Source organism: Macaca nemestrina, chromosome 4, assembly GCF_043159975.1.
Source record: "Macaca nemestrina isolate mMacNem1 chromosome 4, mMacNem.hap1, whole genome shotgun sequence".
NCBI classification, from domain to species: domain Eukaryota; kingdom Metazoa; phylum Chordata; class Mammalia; order Primates; family Cercopithecidae; genus Macaca; species Macaca nemestrina.
Window position 1 is genome coordinate 171748794 of NC_092128.1, and position 27230 is coordinate 171776023.

The 27230-nt window shown below is 39.3% G+C and overlaps 1 protein-coding gene across 5 annotated transcripts in view; it reads right to left on the bottom strand.

Moving 5' to 3' along the window:
* LOC105472784 (N-6 adenine-specific DNA methyltransferase 1) overlaps positions 1-27230 on the bottom strand; it is a 545294-nt gene that overhangs the window by 488461 nt on the left and 29603 nt on the right. The window contains exon 8 of one of the 5 annotated variants that reach the window (XM_071095535.1): positions 10059-10143. The exons of the other annotated variants lie outside the window; for them this stretch is intronic. The gene's annotated coding sequence lies outside the window, so the exon portion shown is untranslated. The remainder of the gene's footprint in view (positions 1-10058; positions 10144-27230) is intronic. 5 annotated transcript variants of the gene reach the window in all.

Consider the following 27230-nt stretch of genomic DNA (forward strand, 5'->3'; position numbering starts at 1 on the left):
ATTCAGATTCAGCTGATATTTCTGGAGTAACACCCATGTACTAGGCACTGAGCTAAAGACTTTGTCTTATGTAGGTGCCTATCATGTGCTAGGTATTGAACTAGTTACTTTAACACATTATCTCATGTGGTCTTTGTAACAACCTAGTAGGTAGGCATTAGCATTTTTCATTTTATAGATAGGAACCTCACACTCAGAAAAGGTAAGTGACTTGCCTGAAGTCATAAAATTAGTCAAGACTTAAAACTGGCTTGAAAACTGAGTCTTCTCTCTGGCTCTTTCCTATTGGTAATATTGTCTGTCTTATGTCCATGCTTTAACTATCCTCCTCTATGTAAACGAATATCTGATCAGAAAGAAACAAAGCCACTTACAGTTTTATTAGAAAGAAATAAAACCATATAGAATTTTAGCCAGCTATGTCTATGGGCTGACAGCTTTGCCCACACAAGGCCAAGCAACCACAGACTCCAGAGATGTGATGTGGAGATGTGCCAAGTGGCAGGTGATATCACATCTTTTCATTCCTAGAAGTACTGTACCCTAATAATTTTATGGTAGAGACATAAACATAAACAGATGGACGTGACAAATCCAGTAATGGCTGTTACATAATCTCAAGATCTTTCTAAGGACTCTAAGAACATGTCCAAGACCAAGAATGACTTACCAGGTACATGCCAGTGCTTTAATAAAACAGAAACTATTTTTCAACTAAACAAACATAAATTACATTATTCCTCTTTTTTGGCTCTACCATTTTGAAATTTCTAACTTTGTGAGGTTTTTAACTCAAAAATGTTTTTCTAAATTTATGGAAAGAGGCCACATATGCCCATGTTTAGGGAAAAGTATGGACTTTGGAGTTACAAGCTCAGGTTTGGACAAGGCCAGGTAAGGTTGGACTGAATCCTGCCTCTATTGTTTTCTCACTACATTTGCAGTAAGTCACTAAACTTTTTTAAGTCTCTGCTCCCTCATCTGTAAAATGGGTATAGCAACAACATTTACCTGCGCAGAAAAGAGTTAACCCAGCAGGGCTGAATTGTTCAAACCTTGCACATTCCCAAGAAAGGCCTGTTTTCATGACTGCTCTTTGACCAGCTTCTGGGAATTAAACTGTTAGAATTTTCCAAGAACTAAGAATATTTTTCTCATATGGGTTCTTGAGCCTACTATACCAGTTTGTCTGGATACTTGTGCAACGTGGTTTATGCTTGCTTCTGGGAGCCTGCAGCTTCGATGGTACAAGTCATGTGCCTATGTGAAAGATCCCCAATAAAAACCCTAGACTCACTCAATCATGGCAGATGGGAGGCACGACTAGATTGCAGCTCCAGACAGAGCAGTGTGCAAGGGCTTGAGTTGTGAATTTTAGCTCCAGATCAACTGCAAGAACAAACCAGCAATCCTGAGAGGACCCACAGACCCTCTGAAGAAAACAGACAGCTCCTACAGGACCTGGGAGACCCCCCAAAATTGTGAGTGCCTTAACCTTGGAAGTGGAAAAGGGAGACCCTCCTTTCCTGAACTCACACTCCGACTGGAGAAGCTGAAGGTCTGTTTGCAGGAGAAGTTTCTTACTTTACCTGCAGCTGAGTCAATCTGGAGGGCTGAGTGAAATTCAGGGGCAGAGGAAGTAGCAGAAAGGCTCTGGGAGCTCGCTGGGTCCCCTAGCAGGCCATTCCTGCCTGTCACCCCAAGGATCCAACAGGAGAGGAGCAGGGGATAAAACTACACAGGGAGAAGGAAATCTCTAGTTGAACTTTGTAACAATTAGAACAGGGTGAGAAGCCTCCTGGCCAGAACTCAGGGGAGGGCACAAATCCAGTGTGCAGACGCCAAAGGCAAGGGAAGACCCAAGCCCCTTTCTTTCCCAGCGTGGAGGTGGGTAGCCTGAGGCAGGTTTTCAAACCCATATTGCTCTCCACCTGGAACTGGGTGGGGATCTGGTGGTGGGGGCATGGGGGGAATGAGACAGAACCTTCAGTTTGCATGGGAGCTGGGTGAAGCCTGTAACTGCTGGCTGTCCCCTACTTCCCAGGCAACCTGCATGACTCAGCAGAGGCAGCCATAATCCTCCTAGGTACACATTCCAGTGGCCTGGGAATCTCACCCCCATCCCCGACAGTAGCTGCAGCAAGACCCACCCAAGGAGAGCCTGAACTCAGACATGCCTAGCCCAGCTCCCACCTGATGGTCCTTCCCTACCCACCCTGGTCGTGGAAGACAAAGGGCATATAATCTTGAGAGTTCTAGGGCCCCACCCACCACCAGTTCCTCCCCATACTACCACAACTGATGCGCTCTGGAAAATGCCACCTCCTGGCAGAAGGCCAACCAGCACAAAAACAGCATTAAACCACCAAAGCAAAGGACCCTCATGGAGTCCATTGCACCCCCCGCCCCCTCCACGAGAACAGGGACTGGTATCCACGGCTGAGAGACCCAAAGATGGTTCACATAACAGGACACTGTGCAGAAAACCCCCAGTACCAGCCCAGAACTGCGTAGATTTACCAGGTGGCCAGACCCAGAAGACAGACAACAATCACTGCAGTTCGTCTCACAGGAAGCCGCATCCGTAGGAAAAACAGGGCGAGTACTACATCAAGGGAACTACCTGTGGGAGAATCTGAACAATAGCCTTCAGTCCTAGACTTTCTCTTTGACAGAGCCTACCCAAATAAGAAGGAACCAGAAAACCAACCCAGGTAATATGACAAAACAAGGCTCTTCAACACCCCCAAAAAATCACATTAGTTCACCAGCAATGGATCCAAACCAAGAAGAAATCCCTAATTTACCTGAATAGGAATTCGGAGATTCGTTATTAAGCTAATCAGGGAGGGACCAGAGAAAGGCAAAGCGCAATGCCAGGAAATCCAAAAAATGAAACAGGAAGTGAAGAGAGAAATATTCAAGGAAATAGATGGTTTAAAGAAAAACAATCAAAAATTCAGGAAATTTTGGACACACTTTTAGAAATGCAAAATGTTCTGGAAAATCTCAGCAATAGAATTGAACAAGTAGAAGAAAGAAATTCAGAGCTCAATGACATGGTAATCAAATTAACCCAGTCCAACAAAGACAAAGAAAAAAAATGAGAAAATATGAACAAAGCCTCCAAGAAGTCTGGGATTATGCTAAACAACCAAACGTAACAATAATCAGTGTTCTTGAGGAAGAAGGCAATTCTAAAAGCTTGGGAAACATATTTTGGGGAATAATTGAGGAAAACTTCCTCAGCCTTGCTAGAGACATAGACATGCAAATATAAGAAACCACAAAGAACACCTGGGAAATTCATCACAAAAAGATCTTCACCTAGGCACATTGTCATCAGGTTATCCAAAGTTAAGACGAAGGAAAGAATCTTAAGAGCTGTGAGACAGAAGCACCAGGTAACCTATAAAGGAAAACCTATCAGATTAACAGCAGATTTCTCAACAGAAACCCTACAAGCTAGAAGGGACTGGGGCCCTATCTTCAGCCTCCTCAAACAAAACAATTATCAGTCAAGAATTTTGTATCCAGAAAAACTAAGCATCATATATGAAGGAAAGATAGTCTTTTTTTTTTAGACAAACAAATCCTGAGAGAATTTGCCATTACCACGTCACCACTATAAGAACTGCTAAAAGGAGCTCTAAATCTTGAAAGAAATCCTGGAAACACATCAAAACAGAATCTTTTTAAAGCATAAATCACACAGCACCTATAAAACAAAAATACAAGCTAAAAAGCAAAAACAAAAAACACCGAAGTATAAAGGCAACAAAGAACACAATGAATGCAATGGTGCCTCACATTTCAATACTAACATTGAATGTAAATGATGTAAATGCTCCACTTAAAAGATACAGAACCGCAGAATGGATAAGAACTCACCAACCAACCACCTGCTGCCTTAAGGGGACTCAGCTAACACATACGGACTCACATAAACTTAAAATAAAGGGGTAAAAAAAGGCATTTCATGCAAATGGACAACAAAAGTAAGCAGGTATAAATATTCTTATATCAGACAAAACAAACTTAAAAGCAACAGCAGTTAAAAGAGACAAAAAGAAACATTATATAATGGTAAAAGGCCTTATCCAACAGGAAAATATCACAATCCTAAACCCTAAATACCACAATCACAAATCTGAAAATATATGCACCTAACACTGGAGCTCCGAAATTTATAAAGCAATTACTAATAGACCTAAGAAATGAGATAGACAACAACACAATAGTGGGGGACGTCAATATTCCACTGACAGCACTAGACAGGTCATCAAGACAGAAAGTCAACAAAGAAACAATGAATTTAAACTATACCTTGGACCAAATGGACTTAACAGATATATAGAGAACAGTTCATCCAACAACTGCAGAATACACATTCTATTCAACAACGCATAGAACTTTCTCCAAGATAGACCATATCATAGGCCATAAAATGAGCCTCAATAAATTTAAGAAAATTAAAATTATATCAAGCACTCTCTCAGACCACAGTGGAATAAAACTGGAAATCAACTCCAAAAGGAATCTTCAAAGAAGCCAGGAAATACATGGAAATTAAATAGCCTGCTCCTTAATGAGCACTGGGTCAAAAATGATATTAAGATGGAAATTTAAAAATTCTTTGAACTGAATGACAATAATGATACCACTTATCAAAACCTCTGGGATACAGCAAAGGCAGTGCTAAGTGGAAAGTTCATATCCCTAAACACCTACATCAAAAAGACTGAAAGAGCACAAACTGATACTCTAAGGTCACACCTCAAGAAACTAGAGAAACACAACAAACCAAACTCAAACCCAGCAAAGAAAGGAAATAACCAAGATCAGAGCAGAGCTAAAGGAAATCGAAACAAACAAACAAAACACAAAAGATAAATGAATCAAAAAGCTGGTTCTTTGAAAAGATAAATACAATTGATAGACCATTAGCAATATTAACCAAGTAAAGAAGAAAGAAAATCCAAATAACCTCACTAAGAAACAAAACAGGAGATATTACAACTGACATCACTGAAATACAAAAGATCGTTCAAGGCCACTATGAACACCTTTACACACATAAACTAGAAAATCTAGAATAGATGGATACATTTCTGGAAAAATACAACCCTCCTAACTTAAATTAGGAAGAATTACATACCTTGAACAGACCAGTAACCAGCAGCAAGATTGAAATGGCAATTTTAAAATTGCCAACAAAAAAATAGCCCAGGACCTGACAGATTCACAGCAGAATTCTACCAGACATTCAAAGAAAAATTGTCCCCAATCCTTTTGACACTATTTCACAAGATAAAGAAAGAAGGAACCATCCCTAATTCATTCTATAAAGTCAGCATTACCCTAATGCCAAAATCAGGAAAGGACATAACCAAAAAAGAAAACTACAGGCTGGGCGCGGTGGCTCACACCTGTAACCCCAGCACTTTGGGAGGCCAAAGCAGGTAGATCACGAGGTCAGGAGATTGAGACCATCCTGGCTAACACGGTGAAACCCCATCTCTACTAAAAATACAAAATAAATAGCCAGGCATAGTGGCGGGCACCTGTAGTCCCAGCTACTCGGGAGGCTGAGGCAGGAGAATGGCATGAACCCAGTAGGCAGAGCTTGCAGTGAGCCAAGATAGCGCCACTGCACTCCAGCCTGGGCGACAGAGCGAGACTCTGTCTCAAAAAAAAAAAAAAAAAACAGGAAAGAAATAAAACTACAGACCGACATCCTTGATGAACATAGGTGATAAAATCCTTAACAAAATACTAGCTAACTGAATCCAACAATATATAAAAAAGATCTACGGCCAGGCGCAGTGGCTCACACTTGTAATCCCAGTACTTTGGGAGGCTGAGGCGGGTGGATTACCTAAGGTCGGTAGTTCGAGACCAGCCAGACCAACATGGAGAAACCCTGTCTCTACTAAAAATACAAAATTATTTATTTTGTATTGGCATGTTGGTGCATGCCTGTAATCTCAGCTACTCAGGAGGCTGAGGCAGAAGAATCGCTTGAACCCGGGAGGTGGAAGTTGTGGTGAGCCGAGACATGCCATTGCACTCCAGCCTGGGCAACAAGAGTGAAACTCCATATCAAAAAAAAAAAAAAAAAAAAAAAAGATAATCTGCCATGATAAAGTGGGTTTCATACCAGGGATACAGGGATGGTTTAACATATGTGAGTCAATGAATCTGATACAACAGATAAACAGAATTAAAAACAAAACTTACATGATCAATAGATGCAGAAAAGGCATTCAACAAAATCTAGCATCCCTTTATGGTTAAAACTCTCAACAAAATCAGCATACAAGGGACATACCTTAATGTAATAAAAGCCATCTACAACAAACTCACAGCCAACTTAATACTGAATGGTAAAAGTTGAAAGCACTCCCTCTGAGAATGGAAACAAGGCAAGGATGCCCACTCTCACCACTTCTCTTCAACATAGTACTGGATGTCCTGACCAGAGCTATCAGACAAGAGAAAGAAATAAAGGGCATTCAAAGTAGTAAAGAGAAAGTCAAATTGTCACTGTTTGCTAACAATATGATCGCTTACCTTGAAAACCCTAAGGACTCCTCCAGAAAGCTCCTAGAACTGATAAAAGAATTCAGCAAAGTTTCCAGACACAAGATGAATGTACACAAATCAGTAGCTCTTCCATACACCAAAAGCAACCAAGCAGAGAATCAAATCAAGAACACAATCCCTTTTACAATAGCTGCAAAAAAATACAATAAAATACTTAGGAATATGCCTAACAAAGGAGTCAAAAGACCTCTATAAGGAAAACTATAACACACTACTGAAAGAAATCATAGACAACATCAACAAATGGAAACATATCCCATGCTCATGGATAGGTAGAATCAATTTTGTGAAAATGACCATACTGCCAAAAGCAATCTACAAATTCAATGCAATCCCCATCAAAATACCACCATGATTCTTCACAGAATTAGAAAAACAATTCCAAAATTCATATGGAACCAAAAAAGAGCCTGCAGAGCCAAAGCAAGACCAAGCAAAAAGAACAAATCTGGAGGCATCACACTATCTGGTTTCAAACTATACTGTAAGGCCGTAGTTACCAAAACAACATGGTACTGGTATAAAAATAGGCACAAAGACCAATGGAACAGAAGAGAGAACCCAGAAACAAACCCAGATACTTACAGCCAAATGATCTTTGACAAAGTAAACACAAACATAAAGTGGGGAAAGGACATTCTTTCAACAAATGGTGCTGGGATAATTAGCTAGCCACATGTAGGCGAATGAAACTGGATCCTCATCTCTCACCTTATGCAAAATCAACTCAAATTGGATTAAGTACTTAAACCTAAGACCTGAAAGTATAAAAATTCTAGAAGATAACATTGGAAAATCCCTTCTAGACATTGGCTTAGGCAAGGGTTTCATAACCTAGAACCCAAAAGCAAATATAATAAAAACAAACATAAATAGCTGGGACCTAATTAAACTAAAGAGCTTTGCGTGGCAAACAGAACAGTCAGCAGAGTAAACAGACAACTCACAAGTGGGAGAAAATCTTCACAATCTATACATCTGACAAAGGACTAATATCCAGAATATACCATGAATTCAAACAAATCACTAAGGAAAAAAACAAACAATCTTATCAAAAAGTAGAATGAAGACATGAATAAGACAATTCTCAAAAGAAGATACACAAACGGCCAACAAACATGAAAAAATTCTCAACATTACTAATGATCAGGGAAATGCGAATCAAAGCCATAATGAGATACCACCTCACTCCTGCAAGAATGGCCATAATCAAAAAATCAAAAAACAGTAGATGTTAGTATGGATGTGGTGAACAGGGAACACTTCTACGCTGTTGGTGGGAATGTAAACTAGTACAGCTGCTATGGAAAACAATATGGAGATTCCTTAAGGAACTAAAAGTAGAACTACCATTTGATCCAGCAATTTCACTACTGAGTATCTACCCAGAGCAAAATAAGTCATTATTCAAAAGACACTTGCACAAGCATGTTTATAGCAGCACAATTTACGATTGCAAAATCGTGAAACTAACCCAAATGCCCATCAATCAATGAATGGATAAAGACACTGTGATAGATACATATTTTTTATATATATATATATATATATTTCTAATTCACAGAATTAAAAAAACAATTCCAAAATTTATATTCATAATATATCATATATATTATATATGTACATTTTATATATATGATATATATATGACGGAATACTACACAGCCATAAAAAGGAATGAAGTAACAGTATCTGCAGTGACCTGGATGAGATTAGAGACTGTTATTCTAAGTGAAGTAACTCAGGAATGGAAAATCAAGCATTGTATGTTCTCACTGATATGTGGGAGCTAAGCTATGAGGACACAAAGGCATAAGAATTATACGATGGACTTTGGGGAGCTGCGGGGAAGAGTGGGAGGGGATGAGGGATAAAAAACTACAAATACGGTGCAATGTATGCTGCTCAGGTGATGGGTGCACCAAAATCCCACAAATCACCACTAAAGAACTTACTCATGTAACCAAATACCACCTGTACCCCAATAATTTATGGAAAAATAAAAAATAAAAACAAAAACCCTTAGACTCCTAGGCTAGGAGAGCCCTGCTGAAAGACAACATTTCACACTTGTCTCAACTCATTGCTGGAGGAATTAGGCACATTCTGTGCAACTCCACTGGGAGAGGACTCTTGGAAGCCTGAGGCTGCTTTCCTTTGGATTTAGTCCCATGTGCCTATTCCCTTTGCTGATTTTGCTGTATATCCTTTCACAACAATAAACTGTAATTGTAACTATTACAACTTCTGAGTTCTATGAGTCCTTCTAGAAAGTCACTGAACCTGGGGTGGTCTTAGGAATAGATGCCTGACACACTATCTCAAAGGATAATTATGAAGATTAAACAGCAATATGCATATCAAGCACTTGACATAATGCCTAGCCTAAAGTGTTCAGTGGGTGTTATTGGTATCATTATTATATATTACATTATTTATTCATATAAACTCATATCTTATTATATCACATATATAACTACATAGCTCAGTTTTCTATACATTCTTAATAAAAGATTGAGATAATTATTTATTTTTCCTTAAACATTTACCTCTCTCACTCTTTGTTGATTTAGCTATATTTCTACTGAACACATGAACTAATATCCTCACTTCTCAGACTATCAACAGATGCCATTAAATAAGTGGATGCTTGTTAGCAACTGGCCTGATAGTATTTGATTATGCTTTCTACTGTTCCTTCCTGACGACTTGTAGAGCGGTAGAACCAGACAATACCTGGAAAGTATTTGCTCACGTGGCAGTCACTGTTGATTGCCTACCCAAAGCCATTACTCCTTCTCCCTGCCTAACAGAAGCTGAGTTTTGTTCAGCAGCAATGTGCCCAGTCCCACAGGATAAATCTTGGCTAGTCCAAGCTAGCACTAGTAGTTGCATTTTCTTTTGCCAATGATTTATTTTAAGTGATCATGGGACCTGGTTATGAATTATGAGACAAAGGTAGAATATCCCAGGACTCAGGAAGCAACTGGGAAGATTTCATCCTCTGACTGTATACAGAAAATCAGGTAGATAATACGAGGGTCCCTTTGCTCCTCTTGTTGCCTAACTTTGGAGATGGATATGTAAAAACCTGCTGCTAAATGTGCAGTTGTTATCCCATGTCTACGATGGGAGATAGCATCAAATTACTGGAGATGGAAGAATGGGAAGATAGACAATTTGGTCTTGATAAAATTGTTGAACTATAATTTTGTAACTACTTATATTTAGACTTCCTTTAAATAAGAAAAGTAAATGTTCATTTTGTCTAGTAACTATTGGCTGAGTCTTCTCTTACATGAGACTAATAGTATCCTCAAGAACTTGAAACACATGCAGTTTCAACATGTGTTTTGTAAAGACAAATTATGCACAGCCCTGATTAGTCCATTGTCACACCGCTATAAAGATACTACCTGAGACTGGGCAATTTGTAAAGGAAAGAGGCTTACTTGACTCACAGTTCTGCATGGCTGAGGAGGCCTCAGGAAACTTACAATCATGGCAAAAGGTGAAGGGGAACCGCAAGGCAATCTTCTTATGGTGGCAGGAGAGAGAGGAAAGAGGGAAGCATCAGACACATCATGAGAACTTACTCCATATCCTAGAACAGCATGGGGGAAACAACCCCCGTGATCCAATTACCTCCCACCAGGTCCCTCCCTTGACATGTGGTGATTACAATTCAGATTACAATCCAAACCCATATTAAGTCCTTATCTGAGAATTCTGAAAATACAGCACATGTGCAATTCAAACTTAATGATCTTCTTCCAAAAAAGACATATTCAGTAATAAAAAACTTCAATCAAAACCCAATTATTTTTGTAAAGAAAGGAAGATAGAAACAGAAGATTCTTTACTCTTTTAAAGCATGTCATGATCTCCGTTCAGGTTAAAGATCTTCTTGATTAAACATGAAATTTTCTGTGCAAATAAGCCAGTTCTGCAGACATGAACTCTGAGGAGAATATTTTATGTTTATACTGTGGATTTTACTCTTCATGGTTGGGAAATGAGAAATGAACGCTATTTTACATGTCATTATCCTTTGCCAATTTCTCCGAAGGGCATCCAGCTTCACATAGTAGTAAAATGTATAATTCAGGACTGGGAAACTGTATAATCTGAAATTAGTGTTTTTAAGAAATTTTAAGGGAATCTGAATTTTAAAATGCTCAAAAAATAAAACATATATTTATATACAGTATTAGAGGGTATTATAGGTGTGATTGCTTTTAAGTCAAAGTTTTAATAATCTATTGCTTATTTATGGGTTGTATAATACTTCCAATATGTGAAGCAATAAGAAAAATGACAAAGGAATTATATACATATATACACATTTAAACATAATACATATATATGTACACAAATATCAAGCATGTATACCCTTCATAGTGGTCAATTTGGTAAGCTTTAATTGTTTGAATTTCTCATTAGGAATTTTATTCACAGTCAATACCATCTGATTTTAAATATCCTCAACAGTGGCTGATGGTCATTCTTTCAAAGCAGAGAAGCTATCCATCTGCTTTTTTCTCCACTCTTCACATTAGCCCAATTCCATACTTCTCTCCCTGACCAGGTAATCCCATATAGAAATGTGCATGTAAGTCTATATACATGAGTATTATTGTTTATTTTACAAAAAGGGATCTCACAATTTCTATAGCTTGTCTCCTTATACTTTTGTGCAGAATACCTTGTGGAAATCACTACAGGTCAATAGGTATAGTACTAATCATTATTTTTAATGAGATTTTTGCCACTACAAACACATGGCCTTACATGTGAATATCTTTCTATGGAATAGAGTCCAAGAACTGGAATTGCTGGGCCAAGCAGCACACGTATATTTTAAAATTTAATAGATGTTGGCAAATGGCTTTCCCAAAACCTATAACACCTCATATTTTTCACAGCCATGAGACTAATCCTTTCCCTAAATCACCACCAGTAATATTTATTATAACTCTTCAATTTTTGTCATCTGATTGATGTAAAATGACACTTTTACTTTAATTTGCATTTTCCCTACTAGTAACAAACTTGAGAATCCTTCCATATATTTTTTGGACATTTGGATTCATAATTCTTTGCCTGTTTTTTTATTGAATTGTGTTACTTTTGGCCAAATGTTCAGCTATTTGAAAAAATCAGTTACAAACATTTCTTATAAATTGAATGTCTATTGTTTTATTTATGATATCCTTTGTGACATCAAAGTTCAAATATGTCTATCTTTTCTTTTATAGCTTCTGGAAAAGATGCTCTCAGTTCCTACATTTTTATACATTCAATTTTCTAGATCTTCTTGCAAGGCTTTTACAATTTTATTTTGACCATGTAAGTTTCTCAGCCATCTGGAATTTATATTTAAAGGTAAAATAAAATGGTGATCCTCTTTTCTTTTCTTCCAGATGGATAATCAGTTGTCCAAACATAATTTATTAAATAATTGACTCATTTCCTGCTAAAATGAATTACTACTTTGGAAATATATCGAACTCATCTATACTGGGTTCTATTTCTTCAATTTTTATTCCTTTCCCAATACCACACGATGATGATGCAGTAGTTTTATTATTTATACTAATATCCAGCAAAATAAGACCTCTCACTATTTCCCCTTTGCATAGTTTCTTAGCTATTCTGAAGCATTTACTCTTCAGTATGAACTTTAACCTTCTTTGGCCAATCGTCCCTCCAAAGAATGCCAACTCTAATTTTACTGCCTTATGTTTATACACTCATTAGGTGTGTGTATTTAATGCTTCTGTTAAGTATTTCTATTCAACATGATATGCCTTTCCATTTGTTCAAATCTTATTTTCTTTCAGTATGATTTTATAATTTTATATACTTTTCTTGTTTGATTTATTCCTAAGTATTTTATATTTTTCCAATAATTGTAAGTAGAAATTTGTTTCTCACTTCTAAGTATTTTGTTAACACAGAGATAAACTAACGCTTTTTAAAAATTTATCTTCTGGGAGGCCAAGGCAGGTGGACCACGAGGTCAGGAGATTGAGACCATCCTGGCTAACACAGTGAAACCCTGTCTCTACTAAAAATACAAAAAATTAGCTGGGTGTGGTGGCAGGCACCTGTAGTCCCAGCTACTTGGGAGGCTGAGGCCGGGGAATGGCGTGAACCCGGGAGGCGGAGCTTGCAGTGAGCCGAGATCACACCACACTGCACTCCAGCCTGGGTGACAGAGCAAGACTCCGTCTCAGAAAAAATCTTCTATTCATCTCCTCACCAAATTCTTCTCTTTCTTTTACATTTTGATTTTAAGTTCAAGGGGTATATGTGCAGATTTGTTACATGGCTAAATTGTGTGTCATGGTGGTTTCATGTATAGATAATTTTGTCACCCAGATAGTCAGCATAATACCCAATAGGTAGTTTTGGAATCCAAACCCTCCTCCCACCCTCTACCCTCAAGTAGGCCCAGTGTTTATTGTTCCCTCCATTGTGTCAGTGTGGACTCAATGTTTAACTCCCACTTATAAGTGAGAATATGTAGTATTTAGTTTTCTGTCCTTACATTAGTTTGCTTCAGACAACGGCCTCTAGCTCCATCCATGTTGCTGCAAAGAACATAATCTTATTCTTTTTTATGGCTGCATAGTATTCCATGATGTTCATGTTCCACATTTTCTTTATCCAGTCTACCACTGATGGGCGTCTAGGTTGATTCCATGTCTTTGCTATTGTGAAAAGTGCCACAATGAACATATGCATGCATGTGCCTTTATGGTAGACATGATTTCTATTCCTTTGGATATATATCCAGTAATGGGATTGCTGGGTCAACTGGTGGTTCTGTTTTAAATTCTTTGAGAAATCTCCACATTGCTTTCCACAATGGCTGAACTAATTTACATTCCCACCAGCAATATATAAGCGTTCCTTTTCTCTGCAACCTTGCCAGCATCTGTTGGCTTTTTAACAATAGCCGCTTTTTTTGACTTTTTAACAATAGCCGTTCTAACTAGTGTGAGATGGTATCTTGTTGGGGTTTCATTTTGCATTTCCCTAATGATTAGTAATATTGAGTATTTTTTCATATGTTTGTTGGCCACATGCATGTATTCTCTTAAGAAGTATCTGTTCATGCCCTTTGTCAATTTTTTTTAACTTTTATTTTAGGTCCAGGGGTACATGTGCAGGTTTGTTATATAGGTAAATTGTGTGTTGCAGGGGTTTGGTATCCAGATTATTTCATCACCCAGTAATAAGCATAGTATCTGATAGGTAATTTTTCAATCCTTGGCCTCCTCCCACTGTCTACCCTCAAGTAAGCTCCAGTGTCTCTTGTTCCCATCTTTGTGTCCATGTGTACTCAATGTTAGCTACCACTCATAAGTAAGAATATGTGGTATTTGTTTTTCTGTTCCTGCATTAGTTCACTTAGAATAATGGCGTCCAACTCCATGCATGTTGCTGCAAATATTATCTTGTTCTTTTTTATGGCTGTGTAGTATTCCACGGTATATATGTAACACATTTTCTTCATCAAGTCCACCACTGGTTGGCACCTAGGTTGATTCCATGTCTTTGCTATTGTGAATAATGCTGTGATGACATACATATGCATGTATTTTTATGGCTAAACAATTTATATTACTTTAGGTATACAACCAGGAATGGGATTGGTATTTCTGTTTCAGTTCTTTGAGAAATCTTCAGACTGCTTTCCACAGCGGCTGAATTAATTTATATTCCCACCAGCAATGTATAAGCATTCCCTTTTCTCTGCAACTCCACCAGCATCATTTATTTCTTGACATTTAATAATATCCATTCTGCCTGATGCAAGATGGCATGTCATCATGATTTTGATTTGCATTTCCCTAATGATTAGTGATGCTGAGCATATATTCATATGCGTTTTGGCCATAGGTATATCTTCTTCTGAAAAGTGTCTGTTCATGTTCTTTATCTACCTTTTAACAAAGTAGTTTGCTTTTTGCTTGTTAATTTAATTTCCTTATAAATTCTGGATATTAGATATTTTTCGTATGCATAGTTTGCTAATATTTTCTCCTATTCAGTAGGTTGTTTACTCTGTTAATAATTTCTTTTGCTGTGCAGAAGCTCTTTCATTTAATTAGGTCCCATTTATCAATTTTTGTTTTTGTTGCAATTGCTTTTGGCATCTTCATCATGAAGACTTTGCCATGGCCAATGGGAAGAATGCAATTTTCTGGATTTTCTTCTAGGATTTTTATAGTTTTAGGTTTTACATTTAAGTCTTTAATCCACCTTGACTTGATTTTTGTGTATGGTAAAAGCTAGGGTTCCAGTTTCAGTTTTCCGCATGTGGCTAGCCAGTTATCCCAGCACCATTTACAGAAGAGAGAGAGTCCTTTCCCTATTGCTTGCTACTGTTGACTTTGTCAAAGATCAGATAGTCGTAGATGTGAAACTTTATTTCTGGGTTCTCTAACCTGTTCCACTGGTCTGTGTGTATGTTTTTGTACTAGTACCATGCTGTCTCAGTTACTGTAGCCTTATAGTACAGTTTGAAGTCAGGTAGTGTGATGCCTCCAGCTTTGTTCTTTTTGCTTAGGATTGCTTTGGCTATTCAAGCTCTTTTTTGGTTCCAAATGAATTTTAGAACAGTCTTTTCCAATTCTGTGGAAAATGTCATTGATAGTTTGACAGAAATAGCATTCATTCTATACATTTCTTTCAGTAGTATGGCCATTTTAACAATATTGATTCTTCCTATCCATGAGCATGGAATGTTTTTTCATTTGTTTGTGTGGTCTCTGATTTCTTTTAGCCGTGTTTTGTAATTCTCACTGTAGAAAGTTCTTATTTTTAAATCTAGTAATGTTTACCATGGTTTCTTGAATTTTCTAGGCATATAATATTATCAACAAAAAGAGATCATTTGATTTTTTTTAAGTTTATATCAGTTTTTTTTTAATTTTCTTATCTTACTGCATTCAGTAGCCCTTCTGAGGTAACGTTAAATAGAATGATAATGAGTGTCCTCCTCTGGTAACTAATTTAATTTAAATAGTTTTAGCATTTCACAATTTAAAGTATTTTCTGAATGACTTTATGTTTTCTAATTTTATTATATTCTCTTTTACTTAGCAATGTTATTAGAAATGATTCATTTCTTTCAAACTCCTTTAGGCATCTATTCATAAAATTACAGTTTTCCTTTAATGTGTTGTTATAATAGATTATGTTTATAAAATTTCCTAATATTCAACAACTGAAAATCTAAAAGAAAAACCTGCTCTGTGAAATGCATTTTTCCACCCACTGCTGTGCCGCCACCACCAACTATGAATACACACATGGAGGCCAGCAGTCTCACACCCATCAGCACCCCACCCCGGTCACTGCCAGTGTGAGTGCAAGCACAGACACCAGCAACCCTGCCCCTGCCTATGCCCTGCCACTGGTACGAGTGCACGCAGAACTCTGCAGCCCCACTCCCGCCAGTACCCAACCCCAGCTGACACACATGCACCCCACGGTGCTGCCCCAGCTACTGGCATGTGTAAGTTAGCACAGATCCTACAGCCACCACCCTGACAACGTGCTTTGGCCAGGACTACCCATCAGAGTGTTGTGGCCAGTGGACTGGGAAAACCTCAGCCCCTCCAGCACAGAAGGTTCTTAACTTTGAGGGGCCAGAGAACAAAAGCCAGGGGCCCAGTACCAGCCCCTGAGAGTTGTGGTATGTAGACCAGGAGTGCTGAGCTGAGGTTTGGCTCCCTGGTATCTTCCAGAAAAAAAACCCAGTCAACTGAACCCACATTATACCACAGTCAAACTCCCAGAGCATTAAAAAGATAAAAGAAAAAAAAAAAAGAAAAGAAAAGAAAAAAAAAAAGAAAACCCATCCAAAGAACATCAGCTTCAAAGACTTAAGGAACATCAGGCCACACAGATGAGAAAGAACCAGAGCAAGAACTCGGGAAACTCAAAAAGCCAGAGTGTCTTCTCACCTCCAAATGTCTGCACTAGTTCCCTAGCAGTAATTCTTAACCAGGCTTAAATGGCTGACAGAAATATAATTCAAAATATGGTTAGGAACAAAGATCACTGACATCTAAGAGACAGTCAAAATCCAATCCAAGGAATCTAAGGAATTCAATAAAATGATATGAGAGATAAAACAAGAAATGGCCACTTTAATAAAAAAAGAAACTGATCTGATACAGCTGAAAAACTCACTTCAAGAATATCATAATAGTAAGTACTGATAGCAGAATAAAACAAGTTGACGAAAGAATCTCAGACACTGAAGACCAGTTCTCCAAAATTACTTAGTCAGACAAAAATAAAGAAACAACAAACCAAGGTGATGAAAGAATCTCAGATATTGACGACCAGTTCTCCAAAATTACTTAGACAATAATAAAGAAACAATAAAGAAGGATGAATAAAACCTCCCAGAAATATGGGGTTATGTAAAGGAACCAAATCTATGACTCATTGGCATCCTTGAAAGAGAGAGAGAGAAAGCAAGCAACTTGGAAAACATATTCAAAGATATCATCCATGAAAATTTTCCTAACCTAACTAGAGAGGAAACATTCAAATTAAGGAAAGGCACAGAACCCCTGTGAGATACTATGCAAGACAATGATCCCCAGGACATGTAGTCATCAAATTCTTCAAGGTCAAAATTAAAGAAAAAATGTTAAAGACAGCTAGAGAGAAGGGGCAGGTCACCTACAGAGGAAATCCTGTCAGGTGAACAGCTGGCTTTTCAGCAGAAACCCCACAAGCCAGAAGAGACGGGATACCTATGTACAGCATTCTTAAGGAAAAGAAATTCCAACCAAGAATTTTACATCAAGCCAAACTAAGCTTCATAGGTGAAGGGGAAATAAACTCCTTTTCAAACAAGCAAATGCTAAGGTAATTTCTTACCACCAGACCTGCCTTACAAAAGGTCCTTAAGGGAGGGCTAAATATTAGAACAAAAGACCGTTACTGGCCACCACAAAAACACACTTAAGTACATAGACCACTGTGTTAGGGTTCTCTAGAGGGACAGAACTAATAGGATAGATGTGTATATAAAAGGGAGTTTACTAAGGGGAGTTTACTAACCAGGCCCTTGTCATCTCTTCCTCTATCAATTGATTATTGTGAACTCCCCATGAAGCTATCGGTGCAGGCTGGGGGAGAGAAAGGGAGAGAAGGAAGGGTGGCAGGAGTGGAGACCGTGGGCATTTGAGTCACCTCCTCTTGTAACTTACTTGTGCCCTCTGGACCTGCTTGAGCCCAGTCACGTATATACCACTTCCACTTGATAATGAAATGCTGCTGTGCATACCCCACCTATGGCTAGATGGGTCAGAAAACACCCAGTTCATGATAGGCAGTTCAGGTCGCATGGTGACTTGATGACCCATAGTCTGACACTCAATTTCTACCAAAGCCGAGTAACAGGCCAAGAGCTGTTTCTTAAAAGAAGAGTAGTTATCTGCAGAAGATGGCAGGGCCTTACTCCAAATCCTAGAGGCCCCCACTGTGTTTTACCTACAGGGGTCTGCCAAAGGCTCCAAACAGCATCCCCATCTGCCACTGACACCTCAAGCACCATTGGATCTGATGGGTCATATGGCCCAAGTGGAAGAACAGCTTGCACAGCAGCCTGGACCTGTTGCACAGCCTTCTCTAGTTCAGGATCCCACTGAAAAATGACAGCCTTTCAGGTCACTGGATAAGTCAGCCAGAGTAACACAGTCAAATAAGGGAGGTGATGCCTTCAAAATCCAAACCGGCCCACTAGGAGTTGTGCCTTTTTCTTGGTTGTCGGAGGGACCAAATGCAGCAACTTCTCTTTTACCTTAGAAGGAATATCTCGACAGGCCCCACATCACTGAACCCTTAGAAATTTTGCTGAGGTGGAAAGTCCCTAAATTTTAGTTGGATTTATTTTCCATCCTCTGGCATGCAAATGTCTCACCAATAAGTCCAGTGTGTTCACTACTTCTCACTCACTGGATCCAATCAGCATAATGTCATCAATGTAATATACCAGTATTATATCTTATGGAAGGGAAAAGTGATCAAGGTCTCTCCAAATAAGATAATGACACAAAGCCAGAGAGCTAATACACCCTGATATAGGACAGTAAAGGTATATTGCTGGCCTTGCCAGCTGAAGGGAAATTGCTTCTGGTGGGCCTTATGGACAGGAATGGAGAAAAAGTTATTTGCCAAGTCAATGGCTGCATACCAGGTACCAGGAGAAGTGGTAATTTTCTCAGGCAATGAAACCACATCTGGTACAGCAGCTGCACTTGCAGTCACCACTTGGTTAAGCCTACGATAATCCACTGTCATTTTCCAAGATCCATCTGTCCCCTGTACAGCCCAAATGGGAGAGTTCAAAGGGGATGTGGTGGGGATCACCATCCCTGCATCTTTCAAGTCCTTACTGGTGGCACTAATCTCTGCAATCCCTCCAGGGATGAGATATTGTTTTTGATTTACTATTTTTCTAGGTAAAGGCAGCTCTAATGACTTCCATTTGGCCTTTTCCGCCATAATAGCCCTCACCCTATCAGTCAGGGAGCCAATGTGTGGGTTCTGCCAGCTGCTAAGTATGTCTATGCCAATTATGCTTTCTGGCACTGGGGAAATGACCACAGGATGAGTCTGGGGACTCACTGAACCCACTTTAAGTCAGACCTGGGCTAAAACTTCATTAATTACCTGACCTCCATAAGCCCCTACTTAAATTAGAGAATGACAATGACATTTTATGTCCCCTGGAGTCAATGTCAGCTCAGAGCCAGTGTCCAGTAGTCCCCAAAATGTCTGATCATTTCCATTTCCCCAATCCACAGTTACCCTGGTAGAGGCTAGAGGTCTCTTTGGGAAATGATTGGAGAAAGAATTAACAGCATAAATTGTTGGTACTGTAGTGGGGTCCTTCCACAAGACCCAGCCTCTCCTTCATTCAAAGGGTTCTAGGTCTGTAAACTGGTTCAAGTACGGAAATTGACTGAGGGGCTGTGATTCTCTGTACTTGTAATTCAGATTAGTCTTTTGTATACTCAATCTGGAAGTTCTCTGCTTATATAAATTAAGTAAGAATGCAGTAGGTTTCCTATCAATTTAACTTCTAGGAACACCATGATTAATTAGCCAATGTCAGAGCTCTACATAAGTCACACTATTCTGATTGCGACTTTGCCTCTGCCGTCCATTCTGTTAGCTACACCCACCTTGCCTTTGATGGTTGAGTGCTACCACTTGGCCCCTGCCACCTCGGGATCCAATTTTTCTCACTGCATTTAAGATTTGCAGTTGAATGACTGCAGTTTCCACTGTTAGATCTGGCATATAGAGAAGAGCAATCACAGAGTTCTTCAAAGATGGCAGGTGCCGCCCTCACAAATCTATTTCACAAAGTATTGGTCAAGGGTATATCTGCTGGACCCTCCCAGCTGGGATGAGTAGGTCTAAAATGACTAATCCACTCCAGCATCCCAATCTCCCTGAGCCTTTGGATCCCTTTCTCTACATTAAACCAAGGAAGATCAGGCATTTCCAGCTCACTCACAGTGGGCCATCTTTTAATCATATTTTCAGCTAACCAAGCAAATAAACTATTAGAACCTCTTTTATCTCCCCAAGCTACAACATTAAATGCAGAATCCCTGCTTAGTGGGCCCAAATCAATGAATTCAACCTGATCCAACTCTATGTTTTTTTCCACAATTATCCACACCCTTAATCTCCATTCCCATGACTATTGTTCAGATTTCTGTTTATATAAATTAGAAAACTCAAGCAGTTATTTTCAGGTATAGTGCACTCCCTCATGGGTCACACTCTTATCGTCACTTCTAGGGGCCCACTGGAACTTGAGTTATAGGTCTAGGACCAAACAGGAGTGTTGGGGGTGGCTCCTAAGGAGAATCAACATTATCTTGCCTGGCAACTGCCTCAGTAGAGGCCATTACTGTTGCCTCAGGCAACGTAGGGTATATCGCCTCAGGCAACGTAGGGTATATCTCCTCAGACAAAGGTGGAAAGGATGATGGCAGCATGGGTTGGGGAGGGGATGTTGCCACTATTGGAGCTGAGGAAGCTGTTTCTTCAGGCAAAAAAGGTTTATCAGAGTTTACAAGCTCAATGTCCCCAGCTTCATCAGGGCCCTCTCACACATCCCCATTCCAAGTTGCAGGGTCCTATTCTTTTCCAATCAATGCCCTCACTTTAACAGTGGACCCCTGGCGAGGCTGTGCATGCACCTTTCACTGCAGGTCAGCCATGCACATAATGAGAGCTTGTGTCTGCTTTTCTCACAATTTCAGCTCTTTCTCGATAGGAGATAAGAGTCTCACTCAGGGCTCTCTTAGCACATTTGAGGCTCAGTATCTGCTTCTGAAGCCAGGAGATAGAATCCCTGAGTTCATCATTTTTTTCCATCATTTTGTCCACTGAACTTAGGAGCAACCAACCAGCTTCATTATTTTCCTTGGTTCTCCACATACGATCAAAGGTATTATGTATAGAGTCACTAAGTTCCTTGCGTCTCATGACCGATGAATCAGGAATGTCAAATGCATTTATTTTGCATAACTTTCTATACAGTTCATGCCAAGGATTATAGGTGTTCTCCATACCATTAGAAGTAAAGTCCTTAACATTTTGGGGTCTAATCATATTAAGCAGCCAAGTCCAGAAACCCTAAAAGCAATGAAAGAACTCCAACCTTAATATTTTGTTCCTCTAGAACCACTCCTGGTATCAAAACGTGTATTAGTAAGGATTCTCTAGAGGGAGAGAACTGATGGAATAGATATATCTATATATCTAAATCTATAGATATACATAGATATAGAGATACAGGGATAGAGATAGAGATATATAAAGGGGATTTACTAAGTATTAACTCACACAATCATAAGGTCCCACAATAGGCCATCTGCAGGCTGAGGAGCAAGGAGAGCCAGTCTGAGTTCCAAAACTGAAGAACCTGGAGTCCGATGTTCGAGGGCAAGAAGCATCCAGTATGGGAGAAAGATGTAGACTGGGAGGCTGGGCCAGTCTCTCTTCTCACATTTTTCTGTCTGTGTATATTCTAGTCACACTGGCAACTGATTACATTGTGCCCACCCGGATTGGGGTTGGGTCTGCCTTTCTCAGTCCACTGACTCTAATGTTAATCTCCTTTGGCAACGTCCTCACAGACACACCCAGAAATAATACTTTGCATCCTTCAATCCAATCAAGTTGATACTCAAAATTAACCATTGCAATCATTGACACTATAAAGCAGCCACATCATCAAGTCTGCATAATAACTAGCTAACAACATTATGACAGCAACAAATTCACACATACCAACACTAACTTTGATGTAAATTCGCTAAATGTCTCAATTAAAAGGCATAAAGTGGCAAGATGAATAAAGAAGCAGACCCAACTGTATGCTGTCTTCCAGAGACTATGTCTTATACAATGACACCTGCAGGCTCAAAGTAAACAGATGGAGAAAAACATATCAAGCAAACAGTAAAAAAAAAAAAAAAAAAAAGCAGGAGTTGCTATTCTAATTTCAGACAAAACAGTCTTTAAACCAACAACATTCTAAAGAGACAAAGAAAAGAACTACGAAAAGAATTACATAAGGGTAAAGGATTGAAGTCAACAAGAAGAGCTAATTGTTCTAAATATACATGCATCCAACACAGGAGCACACAGATTATAAAGCAAGTTCTCAGAGACCTTCAAAGAGTACTTAGACTCCCACACAATGATAGTGGGAGACTTCTACACCCTACCGACAGTGTTAGCCAGACCATTAAGGCAGAAAACTAACCAAGATATTAATTATAAGTGTCGGGACCTGAACTCACCACTTGACCAAACAGGGCTAATAGAACTCTTCCACCCTGAAACAACAGAATATACATTCTTCTCATTTGCACATGGCACATACTCTAAAATAAACCACACAATCAGAAAACAACCCTCAGCAAATTCAAAAAATGGAAAGTAAAATTACATCAAACACACTCTCAGCCCACAGTCCAATGAAAACAGAAATCAGTACTAAGAAAATCATATAAAACCATGCAATTACATGGAAATTAAACAACCTGCTTCTGAATGACTTTTGGGTAAGCAATGAAATCAAGGCAGAAATCAAGAAATTATTTGAAACTAATGAGAACAAACATACAATATACCAGAATCTCTGGGACACAGCTAAAGCAGTGTTAAGAGGGAAGTTGACAGTGTTAGCCACCCACATCAAAAAATTAGAAAGATCTCAAATGAACAACCTAACATTACACCTAGAGGAGCTAGAGAAACAAGACCAAACCAAACTAGCAGAAGACAAAAAACAATGTGTTTTTTAAAATACATTGCAGATACTATCAGGTAAAATGTATTAAGAATTATCCTCTGTATTCCTTTGTTAGAGTGATACATTGTTTTATTTGTTGGACACCTTTGGCAGCTTTTTTTAAAGTTATTTTGGGCTGGGCACAGTAGCTTGTGCCTGTAATCCCAGCACTCTGGGGGGCCGAGGAGGGTGGATCACTTGAGGGCAGGAATTTGAGACCAGCCTGACCAACATGGTGAAACTCTGTCTCTACTAAAAATACAAAAATTAGCCAGAAGTGGTGGTAGGTTCCTGTAATCCCAGCTACTTGGGAGGCTGAAGCGGGAGAATTACTTCAACCTGGGAGGCAGAGGTTGCAGTGAGCTGAGATCGTGCCACAGGGCTCCAACCTGGATTGACAGAGCAAGACTCCATCAAAGAAGAAAGAAGAGGAGGAAGAGGAAGAAGAAGAGGAGGAGGAAGAAGAAGACGAAGACGAAGACGAAGGAGAAGAAGAAGAAGGAGAAGGAGAAGGAGGAGAAGGAGGAGGAGGAGGAGGAGGAGGAGGAGGAGGAGGAGGAGGAGGAGGAGAAGAAGAAGAAGAAGAAGAAGAAGAAGAAGAAGAAGAAGAAGAAGAAGAAGAAGAAGAAGAAGAAGAAGAAGAGGAAGAAGAAGAAGAAGAAGAAGAGTTATTATTATTATTAAGGTTATTTTGGCTTGATAAAATCCATTTGATAAATGAAAATTCTGGTGGTCCAAGATGGCCAATTGAAGCAGCTGCAGTCTGCACCTCTCACAGAGAATGAAAATATCAAGTAAATTCTATACCTTCAATTGAGGTATCCAGGTTCTCACATTGTGACTGACTAGGCAACTGGCGCAACCCACAAAGAGTGAGGAAAAGCAGGGTTAGGCAACAGTCCACCCAGGAGCAGCACAGAGCCAGGGATCCCCCACCCCCAGCCAAGGGATGCGGTAAGTGATTGTGCAACCCTGCCAAGGAAACCATACTTTTCCCATGAATCTTTGCATCCTGTATATCAGGAGATCCCCTCGTGAGCCCATGCTACCAGGGTTTCGGGTCTGAAGCACTGAGCTGTGCAGACTACCAGCAGCTGCTCAGGCATGCATGGAGACACAGGAGGTTTTGCATACTCCAGCCCCAGGAATTCCAGTGAGGCAGGAGATCTGTTCATTCTCCTAGGAAAGTGGCGGAAGCCAGGGAGCCAAGTGGCATCATTCAATGGGCCCCACTCCCACAGCACCTCACAAGTTAAGACCCACTGGTTTGGAATTCCAGCCAACCAGCAGCCCCAGCAGGCTGGAGATTGACCAAGATGACCATTGTGTTTTACACATAATTTATAGTTTCCCTTGTAAATTTGTTTTGATCTAAGAGTTACCTAGAAGCATGCTTATTAATTTCCAAGGAGATTAAACTTTTTAGCAAACTTTGTATAAAGTTCTTTATTTTATTGAATTTGCTCTTTAATTTTATTGAATTTGATTAAAAAAAAAAAAAAAACTTAAACTACAAAATTTCTACCTTAAAATTGTAGAGGTTTTCCTGAAACCAAGCACCATACAAGTACAAAACTTGTTTTATAAATGTTCAATGAACATATACAAGAAAGATTCTTTGTTGGAAGGATTTAAGGTTTAGTGTACATCTATTAAATAAAGTTTATTGATTGCATGATTCTTTTCTGTATGACTTGTTTTTGGTTTGTTTTTAACTAGACCTGTGTAATTCTGAAAGAGAAATAATTTGTCTCTCGCGATAGTTTTATTTTCCCAAATTTTTTCCTCATGTAGTTAGCCGCTGTGTCATTTAACACAGATTTATAAATGTAATATACTCTTCATAAACTGTTACTTTCATTATTATGTAACATACCTCTTCAGTGCATTTAACCTTACATTTAATCTTGTCTGTTATTAATATTGCCATTTGTTATGTAAAATTAATTGCAATCCTGTCAGAACATAGATGTTCTGGGTCTTATTAAGAATAACCAAAGATTTCCTACCTTTACGGAAAGAGATTATATGAGCTACTCTCTATGTTAAGTCTTTATACTGTTTAACTAGCATACACTTATGTCACAAAGCTATATATGTTCTAAGAACAGGGTTCCTGCACAGTCCACTGTTCATACAAACACTATCCAGATTGCATCAGGTGTTGTGGCTGGCTTTGACTTTTCAACAGGAACAGGCCTCTTGTTTCATAGGTCATGCTGACCCACTTAGCCTACAATCCTACAATACAGATCTTCTATCCTTGGTCTTATCTTTATGTGACTGAACAACAAAACAGCTGCAAGGTTCCACCACATGCTCCTTTCTTTTTATTTGAATATGTCTCTTATCTCTTCGCTCAATTCTCAATTTAAGCTGTTAACACTGCTTAAGCGAGGTTTTATTTTCTTGTACACAGCAAATAGCTATGATTTGTTTGCACCCTAGTCTACAATCTGTCAACTACATCCCTAACCACCCTTTCCTCCCATCAGTATGTCCTACTTCACCTCCACTTCTTCCTTAACCCTAATAAGTTGAAGCCCAGGCTGGGCGTAGTGGCTCAAGCCTGTAATCCCAGCACTTTGGGAGGCCAAGACGGGCGGATCATGAGGTCAGGAGATCGAGACCATCCTGGCTAACACGGTGAAACCCCGTCTCTACTAAAAGTTACAAAAAACTAGCCGGGCGAGGTGGCGGGCACCTGTAGTCCCAGCTACTCGGGAGGCTGAGGCAGGAGAATGGTGTAAACCCAGGAGGCAGAGCTTGCAGTGAGCTGAGATCTGGCCACTGCGCTCCAGCCTAGGCGACAGAGCAAGACTCCATCTCAAAAAATAAAAATTAAAAATAAAAAAAATAAAAAGTTGAAGCCCATAGACTACCTTCACTTCTCCTCTCTCCTCGCCAACTTCATTCTCTGCACCAGTTATAACCTTGGGATGCTTCTACTTTCCACTGTTACCACAATCACCAGCTCCTCAGTTTTCTGAATTTGGGTAGTACATTTTAGAAATGTCTTATCCTTCCTGTCTCAAGAGACTTGCTTTATGGATCACATTTTGAGATACTATATTCTTATTCAGCTAGATGTATAGATGAAAACAGGAAGGAGGGAGGAAAGGAGGAACGGAGGGAGGGAAGGAGGGAGGGAGGGAGGAAAGGAGGAGGGGAGGGAGAGAGGAAGGAAGGGAGGAAGAGAGGAGGGAAGGAGGGAGGGAGGAAGGGAGGGAATTGGGGAAAGAAGGAGGGAAGGACAAGTATTGCTAATCACCACTGTGGCCTTGTTGCCTTGCCTCTTTATTTTCTCCATCCTAAGGTTTCTGCTGTGGTTCATTTATTGCTCAGTTAGAGTATTTTCTCAAGAAATTTTTTTAAAGGGACCATGCCAGGAGTTCAATGTCACAGGGAGCTATGATGGCACCACTGCACTCCAGCCTAGGTGTCTGAGCAACTCTCTAAAACATAACAACAAAACAAAATAAAATAAAAGGGGTATATGGCTGATATACTCTGAATTTTTATTTATCCTCACATATCTCTCTGTCACTCTGACAGGTCAATTATCTTATTTGAGAATACTTTGGGTTCCAATTCTTTAATTGATGCTATTTCACTATCAGCCAGCTTTCAGTAAATTAAAAAATAACAGAGGATTCCATTGCCCAATGCTTTGTTCCTTTATTCCTTTGTTGGTTGGTTGTTATTTCTACCTAGAAGCCTATAATATTATCTTCATTATTAAAGTTCCAGGATTCCCTCAGGACATATCTGGTGTGTATCTCTTATCACCAGTAAAGCCTGCAATTTGGAAAGCTCTTATACTCTACAGTCTCAAAACTGTATTTACTTTAGATAACTTGTTTTTTAGTATTTGTTTAGTGATTGCCTATCTTCCATCTGCTCTTTTTTTTTCCTTAAGAATCTCCAGTTATGTTTATGGTAGGGATCCTCAAATCTTGCATTCAAGTTGCCTACATTTTCATTTGTGCTTTGAGCTATTCCTTGAACCTGATCATCCAGTTTACCAATTCAGATGTCAATAATGACCACCCTTATCTTAAATGTATCTACTGAGTTATCTGAGAAATCGTGGCATTAAAGTCAAAGAAGTCTTTTATCCGCTGCCTTAAGTGCAGTTACTTTTTTTTTCAATTCAGCCATTCTTCTTCTACTCTTCTAACAATTCTCTTCCACTGGGTTTGTGCTCTAATTTTTGGCTGATATTCTCATCTCTCATCTATGGTACCCTCATATTTGTGGT